General features: G+C 42.2%; 1 protein-coding gene across 2 annotated transcripts in view; it reads left to right on the plus strand.

The window, feature by feature from the left end:
- LOC102745532 (uncharacterized) overlaps nt 1-15,522 on the plus strand; it is a 29,383-nt gene that overhangs the window by 5,393 nt on the left and 8,468 nt on the right. For both annotated transcript variants that reach the window (XM_081827330.1, XM_081827331.1), the window contains exons 2-4: nt 4,296-4,413; nt 5,353-5,587; nt 6,363-6,410. The gene's annotated coding sequence lies outside the window, so the exon portion shown is untranslated. The remainder of the gene's footprint in view (nt 1-4,295; nt 4,414-5,352; nt 5,588-6,362; nt 6,411-15,522) is intronic.

Consider the following 15,522-nt stretch of genomic DNA (forward strand, 5'->3'; position numbering starts at 1 on the left):
ACTGAAGGTAGAATTGAAATGTTAGACCATAGTAGGTTAAATTGAGGGCTGGAAGATCTGCATGAAAGTGGCCTAAAGTGCTTGGTATTATTTCTGAGGAGGTCAAGATGCCTTTAGCTCTGGATTTTGCTAACTATGTATGGTAAAATGTCATGGGCAGACCAGAAGGATAGAAGTCAAGTACATAAAGATCTGGACTGGAAAACCTCGAAGTCTGGAAAGGAGAAAAAACAACATTGAAAAGGCAGGACAGTACCTTCTGGTAAAGGTAGGTAGGTTACTTGGGTCAATATCATACCAACAACAGTGAAAGACTTCATTTTTAAAAAATTGTAGATAGCATTCCACCCCTTCCTCTCAAGAGAGCATTGAAGATAAAAAGACTGTAGTTTAAACAGGACAGTTTAAAAATGAGATGCTGTCATCAGAGAAGGGAACACTAAAGCACCTTCTGTCCTGACCTGTCAGCTGATGCTGCAGAGCTGGGTCCCACTTAACCAGCCACAGGGAGTGAGAGGGACCGTCAGGGCCAGGCCCCCTAAGGTGGTGAGTCTTACACGAGAACTTTCTGAAGTTAACCTGGGTTCCCAAAGTGCTACAACCTCAAAAGAAAGCATCCCTCAGTTCCTGGGGGCTGTACCGACAGTGGCCATGTAACCGAGCAGAGCAGCAGAGAAGAAAGGGAAAAGAAAATGTCCCTGACACCTCGTGGCCCTTGTGACCCGGGTAAGCACAACCTGGGCCCTGGCCAAAGCAACACAAGGCACCTTGCGAAGAGGCCTTCTTCAGTCTAGACCTCAGGGAATTTAAAGGTAATTTTTCAGGAGCAACTAGTTAGTAAGACACAAGGGGGAAAAGGCAACGTGACAAAACTAGAGCAGAACAGATTGACGTAGACGTCACAAATTATCAGATAAGGGTTTTTTATAATTATATTTAAAAATTTTAAACTTTTTGTTTAAAATATTTAAAGATGCATTTGGCTACAGATTGTGACAAAATTAAAAATAGAATTGGTGAACTGGAAGATAAAGGTGGAAAAATTATCCGGAATGCAGCATGGGGTTAGAAAAATACGGGAAAATAGAGAAGAGAAGATTTCATTGGGAAGTTTTACATATAAATATATGTAAAGTCACAGTCTCAGAAGGCGAGGACAGAAGAAAAGGGCCAAAGGGACTGGGGCTGAGAATTTTCCAGAGCTGATGAAAAACACAAGTCTACACGTTTATTTATTTATTTTTTTAAGATTTTATTTATTTATTTGACAGAGACAGAGAGAGGGAACACAAGCAGGGGGAGTGGGAGAGGGAGAAGCAGGCTTCCTGTGGAGCAGGGAGCCCAACGTGGGGCTCGATCCCAGGACGCTGGGATCATGACCTGAGCCGAAGGCAGCTGCTTAACCAACTGAGCCACCCACGCGCCCCAAGGCTACACACTTTTTAAAAGCCCAAAGAATGCATTTACAAAGATCACATCTACACACATCATAGTGTAACTGCAGTAACAGCTAAAGACAAATTACCTTCAAAGAACAATAGACTTCTCAGCAACAACAGATGAAAGAGTGGAATGAAAACATGAGTATAAAGATAGAAAGTAACTGTCAGCCTGAACATTTATACCCAGTGAAAATAGCTTTCAAGAGTGAGGACAAAATAAATACATTTTAGGACAAAACTTGTTTTGTTTTCCTGTGCTGACCCTCACTAAAGGCAATTCTAAAGAATGCATTTTAATACAGAAAGAGAGTGATCCCAGATGATGTTCTGAGATGCAAGAAGGAAGAGCGAAGAGTTAATAGATATGTAGGCACATGCAAATGAACATTTTTATACAAAACAATAAGGATTTAGAGTTGTTAAGATAGACTCAAAATATCAGACAACAATAATACCTGTCCAGAGAGTAAAAAAGAATTTAAGTATTATATGAGGTAAAGCTTTGGTTAACCTCATACACATTGTAAAATCTAGGGGAATCATAAAATACAATGTATATTTTTAATACTAGTAGAGGAAAAATGAATTTTTAAAAATCAAAAAACAAGAAAAAAAACGGAGAAGGAAAAACAGTGGTAGATCTTAAGCCAAAAATATCAGTATTTCTTTTTAAATCACAAAGATTGTCAAACAATGTCTTAGTTCAGGCCACAATAACAAAATACGATAGACTGGGTGGCTTAACAACAGACATGTGTTTCTCATAGTTCTGGAGGCTGGAAGTTCAAGATCAGAGTGGTTGGAGATCAGCATGTTTGGGTGAGGGCTCTCTTCCAGGTTGTAGATTTTTTTTTTTTTTTAAGATTTTATTTATTTATTAGAGAGCGAGAGAGGGAACACAAGCAGGGGGAATGGGAGAGGGGGAAGCAGGCTTCCCGCTGAGCAGGGAGCCCGATGTGGGGCTCGATCCCAGGACCCTGGGATCACGACCTGAGCTGAAGGCAGACGCTTAACGACTGAGCCACCCAGGCGCCCCAGGTTGCAGATTTCTAATCGTACCCTTATGTAGTGGAAAGGGCTGGGAAGTTCTTTGCGGTCTCATATAATAGCACTGATCCCATTTATCAGGGCTCCATTCGCATGACTTAATCACTTCCCAAATCCCAACCTCCTAACACTATCCCAACCTCCTAACACTACCACACTGGGCAATAGGATTCCAACATGTGAATTTGTGGGGAATACAAACATTCACACTGTAGCAGACAAAAATATAAAACTCCATTGTATACTGTGTACAAGAGACTCACTTTAAATATGAGAAGACTCAAGATTTGGAAGTGAAAGAAAAGTTATTTGAAGCAAATAGTAATCAATAGAAACTGGTGTAGCTCTACTAATATTAGATGAAATAGATACTTTAAGTCATAAACTATTCCTACAGATAAAGGGAATCATTTATTACATTAAGACAAAATGTCCAGGGGAGAGAACATACTGGAAAGATATAACAGTTTGAGTTAGTATCTACCTAATAACATAGCTCAGAGTTGGCAAATATATGCAGAACTAAAAGAAGAAATATAAAATCCACAATCATGATGGGAGATTTCTTGATACCTCTCAGTAATTAATAGGACAAGAATATTAAAAATTAGTAAAGTTACAGATTTGAACACTGATTTAGTAAGCAATCTAATACATGGAACCCTGCACCACTGTGTTAAGGATACACATTTTTTTTCAAGCACACATGAAACATTTTCAAAAATTGACCTACACTATGTTACATGTCAATTATATCTCAAGCTGGGGCAGAAACTGATCATATGCTGGATCATGAAGTAAACATTAACAAATTTTATAGAATTAAAATCATACAGAGTATGTTAGCTTGACTATGCAATTTAGTTAGAAATTAATAATAAAAAGATACTTAGGCCATCCCCATTATATTCAGAAATTTACAAATACTTTTCTTAATCATGGCTCAAGGAAGAAAATATTTTGATCTGACCACTGTAATCAAGACCAGTGGGATATTGCTTAAGCTGTGCTTAGACGTTTATAGCCTAAAAAGATATTTAAGAAAATCAGAAAATCTAGTAATTAATCACCTAAGTACCATCTCAAAAAGTTAGAACAATCAAAATAAATCCCCAAAAAGTTAAAATAAGAAAGTAATAAAAGGTAGACCTTTATGAAATAGGAAAACAAACACAATATGGAGGATCAACAAAACCAAATGCATGTGTGTGTGTTGGAAAAGACTAATAAAACTGACAACCCTCTGGTGAGATTGATCAAAGGAAAAAGAAAACCAAAGTCAGGAATAAAAAGGGGGAATAAGGAGAACTGTAAAATTTTCTACTCTCTGAACATGCACTGACCTCTTCACTCCCTGCTACTGAGAGAATAACCCACTCCCTCTAAATTCCTTGAGTCAACAATTATGAGAACAGGATGTAGCATGAGTGAGCCAAATCACAAAGAAACACAATCTGTTTCTGAAAGATTGCCACCTACATAACCAAAGCCCACCCAAACTGCAGTGAACACTGTTGCTTTAGTTTATTTCCCCTATAAAACCCATCTCATTCCTCATGTTTGGAGAGACAGTTCCTTTGAGAACTTTCCTTATTGCAACCATTTGAATAAATACCCAGGCCCTTGGAGTTGAAGTCTCAGAGAATTTCTAAAGTTTGATGTTACAAATGCTACAGGTATTAAAACACTAAGATTAATTATATTATAATTTTATTACAATAAGTGAGAAATGTTATATGAAATTTTTAAAAAATTCCTAGGAAAATGTAACTTACCAAAACTTACTAAGGGTCTCACATCTTATAGATGTGGAGTGTATGGGAAGGACTATGGAGTGAGTTCAGTACTTAGGGAACTCGAAGAAGAAGCAAGAGGAGAGAGGAGGGAGAGGAAAAAAAGCAGAAAGGAGAAACCTTAATCAATAGTAAGTATGGAAAAGCCTTCCATAGGCATGCACTCTCTATTAGTGAATTTGAAAGTGAAAACCTAAAAAATAATTTCATCTGTGTTTATGTATGGACACTCTAGGGGTGAAGTGGTACTGAGTACCAGTCATGCAATGCAAGGGAACTTTTCCCTCATGGGATTAAAAAACGAGAGAGGGTCAACTGAGGACCAGTTAGCTGAGGTCAGATAGTGGGGACATGAAGTCTGCCTCAGGACCTTGAAAAATTGGGTATAACCTCTTCCAGGGGATTACTCGGGCTGGTAGGTTTCTCCATGCCTCTTCTCCAGCCTCAGCTGAGTGCCTCAGCCTGGAGACGTGGAGAAAGAAGTCACAAATTTTAACACAGTTCTTTCTACAGGGTGTTCCCATTTAGACGTGGCAGTTCTTCTCAGGCTGTGGAGAGTATCACTTATACTCAGGAAGGAGTTTGTGTGAGTCCCATGTAGAGAGACTACAAAGTATTGTGGCCAAAATGTGGTCTTTCCACCACAAAGCCCAGATGCAAACAAGGGCTCTTTCACTTATCCCAGATGGCTTTAGGCAAGTAAGTCTTCTGTTTTATGTTGTGTGTCCTCAGCTGTCATTTATTGGAATAATTATAGTAGCGAGTTGGAGAAGTTAGTGTTTATTAGAGGCCTTAGAAGTGTGCCTGGAATGAGAAGCTTTAGCATAAAGGTGTGTGAAGTAAGTCTCGCCATGTGGTGGCCCCTGTCCCAGGACTAGTGACCGGACAGTCAGGTAGTGGAAGGCAGCCCCATCTGAAAGCCAAGAAAATATCCCAAGGACCACCCCAACACAGATACAACCTAAGATGAGATTCGAGAAAAATGATTGTTTAGATCTGGTTACTCAGCTGTATCTTGCTTCTAAGCAAGCAATCCATTGTTTCTAAGCAACGATGCTTTGCTTTTTCAGGCTGGAAAAGGTCAGCAGAAGAAGCCTCCAGCTCCTCCAGTGACCAAAAGTGTTGGATGGGACCAGGGCTGATTCACACTTGCTTCTCCAGCTTAGGCATCCTGCCCACTCATACTATGTGCATTTTGCTTCTCCCCCGGCCCCCTGTTTTCCTGGCAATAGATGGGCTGGAAATTAATACACAAAGGGTTGGTGGGAGTCAAGCCTCCACCATCTTAACCATGGCTGTTTGGGGGTGAGTGTCCCTTAAGATCTCAAAGAATAAGAAGAGGTCCAGGGGTTGGCAGGGCAAAGCCCTGGAGGAGAGCAGAAGTTCCTCTGGTCTTGGATATAAACTTCAGGGCCAGCATTCCAGTGAATGCAACAACTATGAATCTCTTTTCCCGTCTATAATTTCCCCATCTGTAAAATGAGGGAAATGATCCAACTCACAAGGTTGCTTTAAGGATTCATGAAAAAGCATTTTGTATTTTGCAAATCTCTATACGAACATCCTTGTTAAATTGACTAGTGATCTGTCTTGTTTTTTAAAGTTAAGGAGATAAAAATAAGAGCAAAGATTAATGAAACAAAACGACACAATAGAAAGGATCAAAAGTTAGGTTGGTGTTTTGGAAAGAGTGTTAAAATTGATAAACCTCTGGTGTAATAAAGAAAGAATAAAAATCACAAATAATCACAACAGATCCCATAGAATAAATGTTTAAAATGTACGTGGCCTTCCTAGTTCTATTACCACATTGTGGTCAGAAAACGTATCTGCACAATTGCTACCCTTTGACATTTGCTGGAATCTGCTTATGGCCCAACACATGTTTGATCTCAGTGAAGCTTCCGTGGTCACTGAAAAAGAATGTGTGTTCTGCAGATGCTGGGTGCACTTGTCTAGATAAAGCATTAGATCAAGTTTGTAATGCATTGTTCAGATCTCCTCTATCCTTAATGGATTTTTATCTGCTTTCTGTCAATTAATGACGTAATTAATTTAATTTAATGATTTCCACTTACAGATCTGTGAAGTTTGCTTTATGTATCTGAGGCCGTGTTATTAGATGCATGTAAGTATAGAATTGTTGCATCTTCCTGGTGAATTGAAATTGTAAGAAGAAAGCCTCTCTCTGTAGTAATGCCTTTTCTTATTTGAAGTCTATTTTTTTCTGTTAATAACATCAAAAAAAATTACTGTTACATGGCATATCTTTCCATTCTTTCACTAGATTTAAAAGCCCAAAGATGTGTTTAGATGTGTCTCTTGGATATGTGTCCTTTGGAAATAGCATGTTGTGCTTTTAATCTAGTCCGATAATTTCTTTTAACAGGAACATTAGGCCTTCCATGTATAATTTCCAGTACGTTTGGGCTTAAATCTTATTCACTGCTTTCCTGACCTAGGTTATGTCATCTCTTTTTTTTTTTTTTTTTAAGATTTTATTCATTTACTCGAGAGAGAGAGAAAGCGAGAGACCGAGCACGAGCAGAGGGGGAGGGGCAGAGGAGAGGGAGAAGCAGGCTTCCCGCAGCGCAGGGAGCCCAATGTGGGGCTCGATCCCGGGACCCTGGGATCATGACCTGAGCCCGAGGCAGACGCTGAACCGACTGAGCCGCCCAGGCGGCCCTGTGATCTCTTCTCTTGACTTCTTTCAGATTGGGTTAGAAATCTTCCGTTAGGATTCTATTACGATTAGTCTATTATTCTACTTTTCCCTCTGTTGGTCTGGAAGTTATACACTTTTTCTCTTCTTTTACTGGCCAAGGACTTAAAAGATCCATTCTTGATTTATCAAAGCCTCATGTTAATTGGCACTTGTATCTTCATACTAGACAATGAAAGGGTCTTAGAATACTTTAACTTCATTTACCTGTCATTTTATATGCTATCGTTTTTGTGAACTTTCATTGTGTACATATACAGGTGTATGGATATGTATTGAAATACAGTATTACTGTTTTCTATACGAAATGTTTATTGAGATTTATCTTCATATCTACTCCTTCTCTGCCTCCTCAACTTTCCATATGGGGTCATTTTCCTTCCTTCTGTCTGAAAAACATCCTTTAGGACATTCTGTCCTGTTAGAGGTAACACCTTCCAATTTTTGTTTGCCTGAAAATGACTTTATTCCACCTCATTCTTAGAAGATATTTGTCCCCAGGAATAGAATTCTGGGTTGAGCCCTTTTGTCACAGTAGAGGGCATCAAGCCACCAAGGTCTGACCTCCGTACGGTCTGGTGAGCAGTTGGCTGTTCATCTTTCTGTTTAATGCATGCTTTTAAGTTTGTTTCCTGTGTCTTTGGTTTATTCCAGTTTTACTATGGTATGTTTAGGTGTGGATTTTTTTTTTTTATAGTAATGCTGCTTCAGATTCTTTGGGCTTTTAAATTTGTGGGTCCGTATCTTCAGTTTGGGTAAATTCTCAGCCGTTGGGCGCCCTCATTCTCTTTCTCTTTCCTTCTATGACTCCAGTGAAGGTATATTGGACCTTCTCACCATAATCCCTGTGGTTAAGTAGTAACCTTAACCTCTCACTTTCATCCCTTTGTCCCCCCCGCCCTGCCCAGGCTTCACTCTGGATATAACTTGTATTTCAGTTCACCAAGTCTCTCGTTAGCTGTGTAATCTACCATTAAATAGATACCCTATTTTTCAGTTAGAGACTTTCCATTTGTTTCCTTTTTTATAATATGCCAAATATGTCTCTTTATTTTGCTTAAACATTATTTTAAAAGCTGTATCTGATGACGTCTGGCAGGGGCTTTCTCTGATGCTGATCTCTGAGTGTGTCACCAATTCCCTGTATTAGATTCCCGCTGCCCAAACACTTAGAGTGGTTTCTGTTTTCCTAGTTGGAATCTGACTGATACACTGCTATCTGCCAAGCTCTCAGCCCTGGGCCTTACAACTTTCTACAAGTTTTTTTTTCACTGCCTAAAGCTCTCCTTTATATTTTGTTAACTTTCAGCAAAAGGGAACTTGATTCAGGAGCTACAAAGTTTGTGATCTAAAGCTAGGAGTCTAAAGTGAACACAAACTGGAAAAAAGAATCCCTTCTCAAAGACCCCTAGGCTTAGTAAATAATTTTTGGATAACATTTTTTGGGGGGAACACTGCCATCCTCCCAATTTTATTTCAGTTGGCCTGTCATCAGGCAAGTTCCCTTTCTCCTTCCACAAAACAATATCTGAGATACATATGTTAGTTATTTACTAATAGTTAAGTCATCTTGAAGCTGTTTCAATTACATATTTAAAATTTTTCAATAAAAGTCACTTATTAAAAAAAAATGTTATTTCTTAGAGCCTGTTGTCTGAAGATACAATTAAAACAAAACAAAACAAGACACTTCAGTGAGCACAAACCTTGGAGCTCCTAGGTTCCAGCTTCCTTATCAGGAGGGTTTTTTCCCTCTAAAAATAAAGATAAAAGTATGTTACAACAGAAATACTATAATAGCAATACTCTAACAGTTCTTCCTGTGATCTTACTACCCTCCTCCCCATCAAAAAAAAAAAAGTTTTTTTAAGCTACTTTTAAGAGGAAGAGTTACATCATCCCCCAGTTCTGCTCTCACTTCCCCCCACATCTAGAATCTTGGATGTTACCTAGTTTATTCTGTCTGGAGAAATGCTGACTAGTGGGGCTTTGAGGAGCAACCTCAGGGCCTTCCTCGTCCCCCAGCCCCTTAGCCCTCTCTGAAGTCGACTGACCCTCTCATGGCCTGTGCGGAGATCTGCCCTTGGGCACACCAGCCCTCGACTTAGACCACTCTCCAAGACTAACAGTGCCTTCGTGCCTAATCAGTCAGGAGAAGGGGACAGCAGACAAACACCATCCTAGAACTTCTGCACAGAACATAGTCTTGATGACTAAATGGGGCCTCCATCTGGGGATCCCCGCTCACCTCTTTTAGCCAGTCCCGAACTGCAGTATTTCAGGTGGGCTGCAGACTGGTGTGAAGGTACCAGAAACATACACCCATTGTAGGGTTAGAATAAGTTCCTCGTTTAGTTAACCAGCTTCAAAATATTTTTTTAAAAGATTTTATTTATTTATTTGTCAGAGAGAGAGAGAGAGCACAAGCAGGGGGAGCGGCAGGCAGAGGGAGAAGCAGACTCCCTGCTTGAGCATGGAGCCCAACGTGGGACTCGATCCCAGGACCCTGAGATCATGACCTGAGCCGAAGGCAGATGCTCAACAACTGAGCCACCCAGGTGCCCCAACCAGCTTCAAAATCTTATCAGAAGCAAGATAGCATCTGGGCAGGATTCAGCACATCACAGGGATGTTCACGTTGGTGCCCAGGGTCCCTAAGCGGCTAGGATCTGACCAGATCTGGAGGTTGGTTTTTTTTTTTGGTCAGGACACAACCATTTTAAACTCAAGATAACATAACTGTTTTGGAATCCAAACCAATAATCTGTGCAGTTATACTTTCAAGAATTTGAACAGACGAGAGGTTCTCACTGGTCCTGAACCGACCCAGCAGCACCAGGAGCACATGAAGCGAAGTCTACTTGAGATGGCGCTTCGCACTGTTCAAAGGGGGCACTTTTGCTTCCAAACTTTTGCTTTCGATTTTTCATGCATTAATGTGGTGGTTCTCCTTTCTGCAAAAGGACATAGACATCTTTTGCATTCTTTCTAAGGGCTTCCTAGTAACTTACTGTATTACCATAACTGAACCAGTTCCCAGTGATAAACGTTCGGGTTGTTTCAGTTTTTTTGCTAGTATAAGCAGTTTTGCAATAAAATATATTTTCTCACCCTTACAGAAATTTATCTGAAGGATACATTTTTTTTTCTTTTTTCTAGAATCATAAAAATTAAACTTTTTTTTTGGTTTTTAAAAAAAATTTTATCTGGGCGCCTGGGTGGCTCAGTTGGTTAAGCAACTGCCTTCAGCTCAGGTCATGATCCTGGAGTCCCGGGATCGAGTCCCGCATCGGGCTCCCTGCTCAGCGGGGAGCCTGCTTCTCCCTCTGACCCTCCCCCCCTCATGCTCTCTCTCTCATTCTCTCTCTCTCTCTAATAAATAAATAAAATCTTAAAAAAAAATTTTATCTGACTATAGTTGACACACAATGTTACATTAGTCTGAGGAGTACAACATAATGATTTGACAAGTTTATACCTTATGATATGCTTAGCACAAGTATTACCATACAACACTATTACAATATCATTGGCTATATTTGAAGGTTACATTTCTAAAGACAGATTGTTGAGTCAAAATTTGCCTTAAATTTTTGATAGTATAAACTTGCTATCCAAAAATATTGCAACAACTTATACTTCCAACAGTAGCGTATAGAACTTTCTATTTCCCCACACCTTCACCAACACTAGGTATTATCAACATTTTTCATCTTTGACAAGCTGATATTTGAAAAATGGTGTATGCTGGGTTTTTTTTTAACATTTTTTATTTATTTATTTGACAGAGAGAGACACAGTGAGAGAGGGAACATAAGCAGGGGGAGTGGGAGAGGGAGAAGCAGGCTTCCCGCCGAGCAGGGAGCCCGACGCGGGGCTCGATCCCAGGACCCTGGGACCATGACCTGAACCGAAGGCAGACACTTAACGACGGAGCCACCCAAGCGCCCTATACTGGTTTTTCAAATATTGAAACTGTCTCAAAGTAAAATAGAAAGTACAATATAAAACTCCTTTTCTTCCTGAACCATTTGAAAGCTAAGTGGCTGACCGGACACCCCATCACCTTTGAATACTTTTAGTGTATATTTCCTACAGGCAAGGATCTTCTACCTCACCACCATAAAATCATCAAAACCAGAAAATTAACATTGACTCAGTACTACTATCCAATGTCCTGACCCCATCCAAGTTTCTTTAATTGTCCCAGTAACGTCCTTTGGAATAAAAATATTCAGTTCAGAATCCTGCATTGTTAACTTAGTATCTGCATCTTTTTGGTCTCCTTCAATCTAGAACAGTGCTCCCATCCTAGAACAGTGGTTCTCAAGCTTGCGCAAGTGTAAGAATCATGTGGTGGGCTTGTTAAAACACAGACTACTGGGTCCTAGAGCTGATTTAGGGAGTGGCTAAGAATTTGCAGAAAATTCTCAGCTGATTCAGATTCTGTCGGTCCGGGGACCGCATTTTGAGAACCGCTGTTCTAGAGCCTCTTTACATTAAAGTCCACCAGCCTGACTGGCCCCTGATTGCTCATGCATCAGTAGGCTTGTGCACAAGGTGGAAGGTGAAGACGTAGTCTTATTTTCTTAGAATTTAAAATAATGCCCAGTGATAGGTATTAAGGAGGGCACGTACTGCATGGAGCACTGGGTTTTGTACGAAAACAATGAATCATGGATCACTACATCGAAAACTGGTGATGTATTGTATGGTGACTAACATAACATAATAAAAAAAAAAAGAATTTAAAATGATGCTTCCTACTACCAGTAGGTCGTGTTTTTAAAAAAGGAAGTACTAAATGTGGTTGTATTAGTTTCCCATTGCCACAATTTGGTGGCTTAAAACAACATACATTTATTATCTTAGAGTTCTGGAGACCAGAAGTCCAAAATGGGTATCTCAGGCCTAAGATCAAGAGGTCAGCAGAAGTTGCATTCTTTCTGGAGGTTGTAGAGGAGAATCCATTCCTTGTCTTTTCTAGCTTCTATGGACTGTCTGCATCCTGCTCATATGGCCCCCTTCCATCTTCAAAGCCAACAATGGCCAGACAAGACTTTCTCATGCTGCATCAATTTTGACTCCCTCTTTCATTTACAAGAACCTCATGATTACATTGGGCCACTGGGATAATCCAGAATAACACCCTCATTTCAAGATCCTAAACATCTGCAAAGTCCCTTTTGCCACGTGAGGCAACGTATTCACAGATTCTGAGGATTAGGACATCTTTGGGGTCCATTACTCTGCCTACCATAGTGAAGACCACTAGCTGTCCACCAAACTCTGTCCTTCCCTTCTAGGGGCACACAGCTAGACTGCATTTTCCAGTCTTTTTCTGCGAATGGGTGAGCTCTCTCAAAAGGAAGGTGAGTGTAAGTGTGTGTTCTTTCCATACCAGGCCTGCGAGAACCTCCTTTGCATGCTCCTCCTCTTCTTTCTGCTTCCTCGGGACCTTAGAGGACGGGGGGCCTGGGTAACCACTGACCTGAATACCCATCCTGGACTATAAAGTGAGCAAAAATTAAAATTCCGTAGCACAGACACTACATTTTAGAGCCTTGCATTTTGTGTCTACTTGTTTTAGTAGTTGACCCCTCAGTAGTCAAGTCAATCCTAACTAATACATCAACAAGTGAGAATATTTCTTCATAGGCCTTTGACTCCTAATGCCCATATTTTATAAGACCTAAGCCTCCTACTTCTCTAAGAAGACCAGGGTCCTCTGAAATAGGCAACCATAGTTTTTCACCTCCTCCCTTTGAAAATTTATTGGACAACAGGTACAGGGCAGGTGATGGAAATGAATGCCTGTGGAATGCCTGCCTCTTTTGTCTTGCTGGGCATACTTTCCTTTCTCTCTTGCTGCCTTTTTAAACCAGGGCTCCTTCTCCAACTCTACTGCCCTCACCAGCTGCTTCAGCTTTCTCCTCTCCACTGGCACTTTAGCTTCCGCTTTCCAACCTGCTGGCCTTGACCCCAGTGTTGAGTCAGCCTTGCCTTCGCTCTGCTGAGCCAGCAAACCACTTCTCTATTCCTCTGCCTCTTTCCACAATCAGACTCCACATGAGCTGGGGCCTCATTTTGGTAGAAGTCCAGAGATGGGAGGGAGCGGAGATTGACCTGGTCTGGGGCCTCAGGGAAGGACACAATGAAGAAGCAGTGTTCTAGCTGACAGCTGAGGCTGAGGCTGAGGCTGAGGAGGCATTAGCCAAGCCAAGGAGGAAGAAGAAAGTTACAGGCAGACACACTACTAGAAAGAGGCTGCACCAGCAAATACACGTGGTAACTGGGGTGGGTCAAGGACGTGTGTAAAAGAAGGAAAGTGCTCCAGGGACAGGGCAGGGGTTGGAGCTGGGGTATGGAGAAGCGTTGGGGAGCGAGGTGTGCTAGGCAGGGGGCTAGAACTCCAAAGACAGCCTGGACTGTCGCCTCTGCAAAGCTCTGCGGCCTGCCAGGCCCCACCCCCGGCCGTGCTCTGCAGTCGGAGCTCAAACCCACAACCCAGCCAAAGCAGTTAGGGGCCTCCAGAAGTGTGACCTGGGGTCCTGCGCCCTGCTCGGCCGCTTTAGGAAGTTTGGGGACCCGGGTTGTGACTACCAGCCCATTCTAATTTGTAAAAATCGAAGGACGACCGAGAAGATGGGTGATGGCCACCAAGGCTCCTTGTCTCCCAGCTTGTGTGGGGGTAGATTTCCATCCCAGCAGAGGAGCTTAGGAGAAGGCAGGGATGTGTGGGGCTGCGAGCAGAGAAGCCCTGGGTTGGATTCAGTCTCCCTATTCCAAGGGCCGAGCTGTTCTGGGGCCCACCCACAAAGATCCCAGATATGGCAGTGGGGGAAGGGGGCTGTGAGCCCTGCAGAACAGCTCTTGGCACATAACCACTTCGTCCAAGCCCTGCATTAGGAGACTGGAGCAGACGCTAGCATAGTTTCCAACAGGTCAAGGCCGTGTCCCCGGGACGTCTCCTCCAGCCCTCTGAAGCTCCTGCGTGGGACAACTTCCAGCTCTTCTAGCCAACACGTGAGGATGAGGGCCCTGCCTCCCCGGCTCCTTAGGAGGGTAGGAGCCTGGCTTCCGTAAGCACCAGTTAGCAAACCCAGATGGCCTAAGCCCGCATGTGTATCTTTCCACTCCCTGATTCTGCTCACCACCCCTGGTGACTGCACTCAGAGCAGGATGGGATTTTTCAACGTTGGGATTCTTAGTTTCTCCGGAGATCGAGAACTCTTTGGTATGAGTGTGGGAGAGGGATCGGGTGGCAGAGCAGATGAGCTTCATGTGTGAAGAGGTGCGGCCTGGCTCTGGACAGTTACCTACCCCCTTACCTCGGGTTCTGCTTGTCAGAACGTGGTGGCCAGCTCCGGGGCGTAGCCAGTGCCTCTGGCTAAGTCATTTCATTGATTTGAGCTTCTCTTCCTGCCTCGGCACACGAATCTGTAAAATGTTTATGTGTAGAAACTTATTTTTTTTTCAGATAGAAATTTAGATAGTGCTCTCAAACAGACGCAAGTAGGGCTTCTTTCTTAAGAGTGGGGGGTTGGGGGGTTGCCCACGGGTCTGACAGGCTCTCCAGGGGGAGCTGAATCACCTCCCAAGAACCAGGTAGGGCAGAAACTACTGACCACTCCCAGGCACCGGGCTCACTTTCTTCGCTGAGCAGTCAGACCCCACCCGGCAGAGTTCGGGCAGGGCACCTGTTCAGCTTCCCTCAGGCCTCTGGCCAACGCGATGTGAGCAGAAGTAAAAGGGCAACTCTCAGGTGATTCCCTGAAAAGAAATCTCGTAGTCCTCTGCTTCCTTTACTTCTTGCACCTGGCTGGGAAAGGGGACAGCTGGAGTGGCTCTTGAACCCACGGGTAGATATCACGTATTGACGATGTGAAACCAACACGTCAGCATCATTGCCCAGTGACCTTGGAGAGTCGGTCTCGTTAAAGCCAGTGTGTCTGGGTCTTTTTGGAAAGTGGCTCAGCCAGTTGCATAACCAGGAGACCAAGGCTCAAAGGACGAGTTTGATAACTTACACGTTCCCTACTCTCAGCCCTCAGCCATGCTCAACGTATGGAAGGCCATTTCACTTATGTTCACATGTGTTCCCATGTGGCTTTGGCCCACTTTTATTATTTTATTTTATTTTATATTTTATTTTATTTTATTTATTTTATTTTATTTTATTTTATTATGTTATGTTCGTCACCATACATTACATCATTAGTTTTTGATGTAGTGATCCATGATTCATTGTTTTCATATAACACCCAGTACTCCATGCAGTATGTGCCCTCCTTAATACCCATCACCAGGCTAAACCATCCCCTCCCACCTCCCCTCTAAAACCCTGTTTGTTTCTCAGGTCCATAGTCTCTCATGGTTCATCTCTCCCTCCAATTCCCCCCCCCTCATTTTCCCCTTCCTTCTCCTAATGTCCTCAGTGCTATTCCTTATGTTCCACAAATAAGTGAAACCATATGATAATTGACTTTCTCTGCTTGACTTATTTCACTAGCATAAT

This window comes from Leptonychotes weddellii, chromosome 7 (assembly GCF_054177405.1).
Source record: "Leptonychotes weddellii isolate Sample4059 chromosome 7, ASM5417740v2, whole genome shotgun sequence".
NCBI classification, from domain to species: Eukaryota; Metazoa; Chordata; class Mammalia; order Carnivora; family Phocidae; genus Leptonychotes; species Leptonychotes weddellii.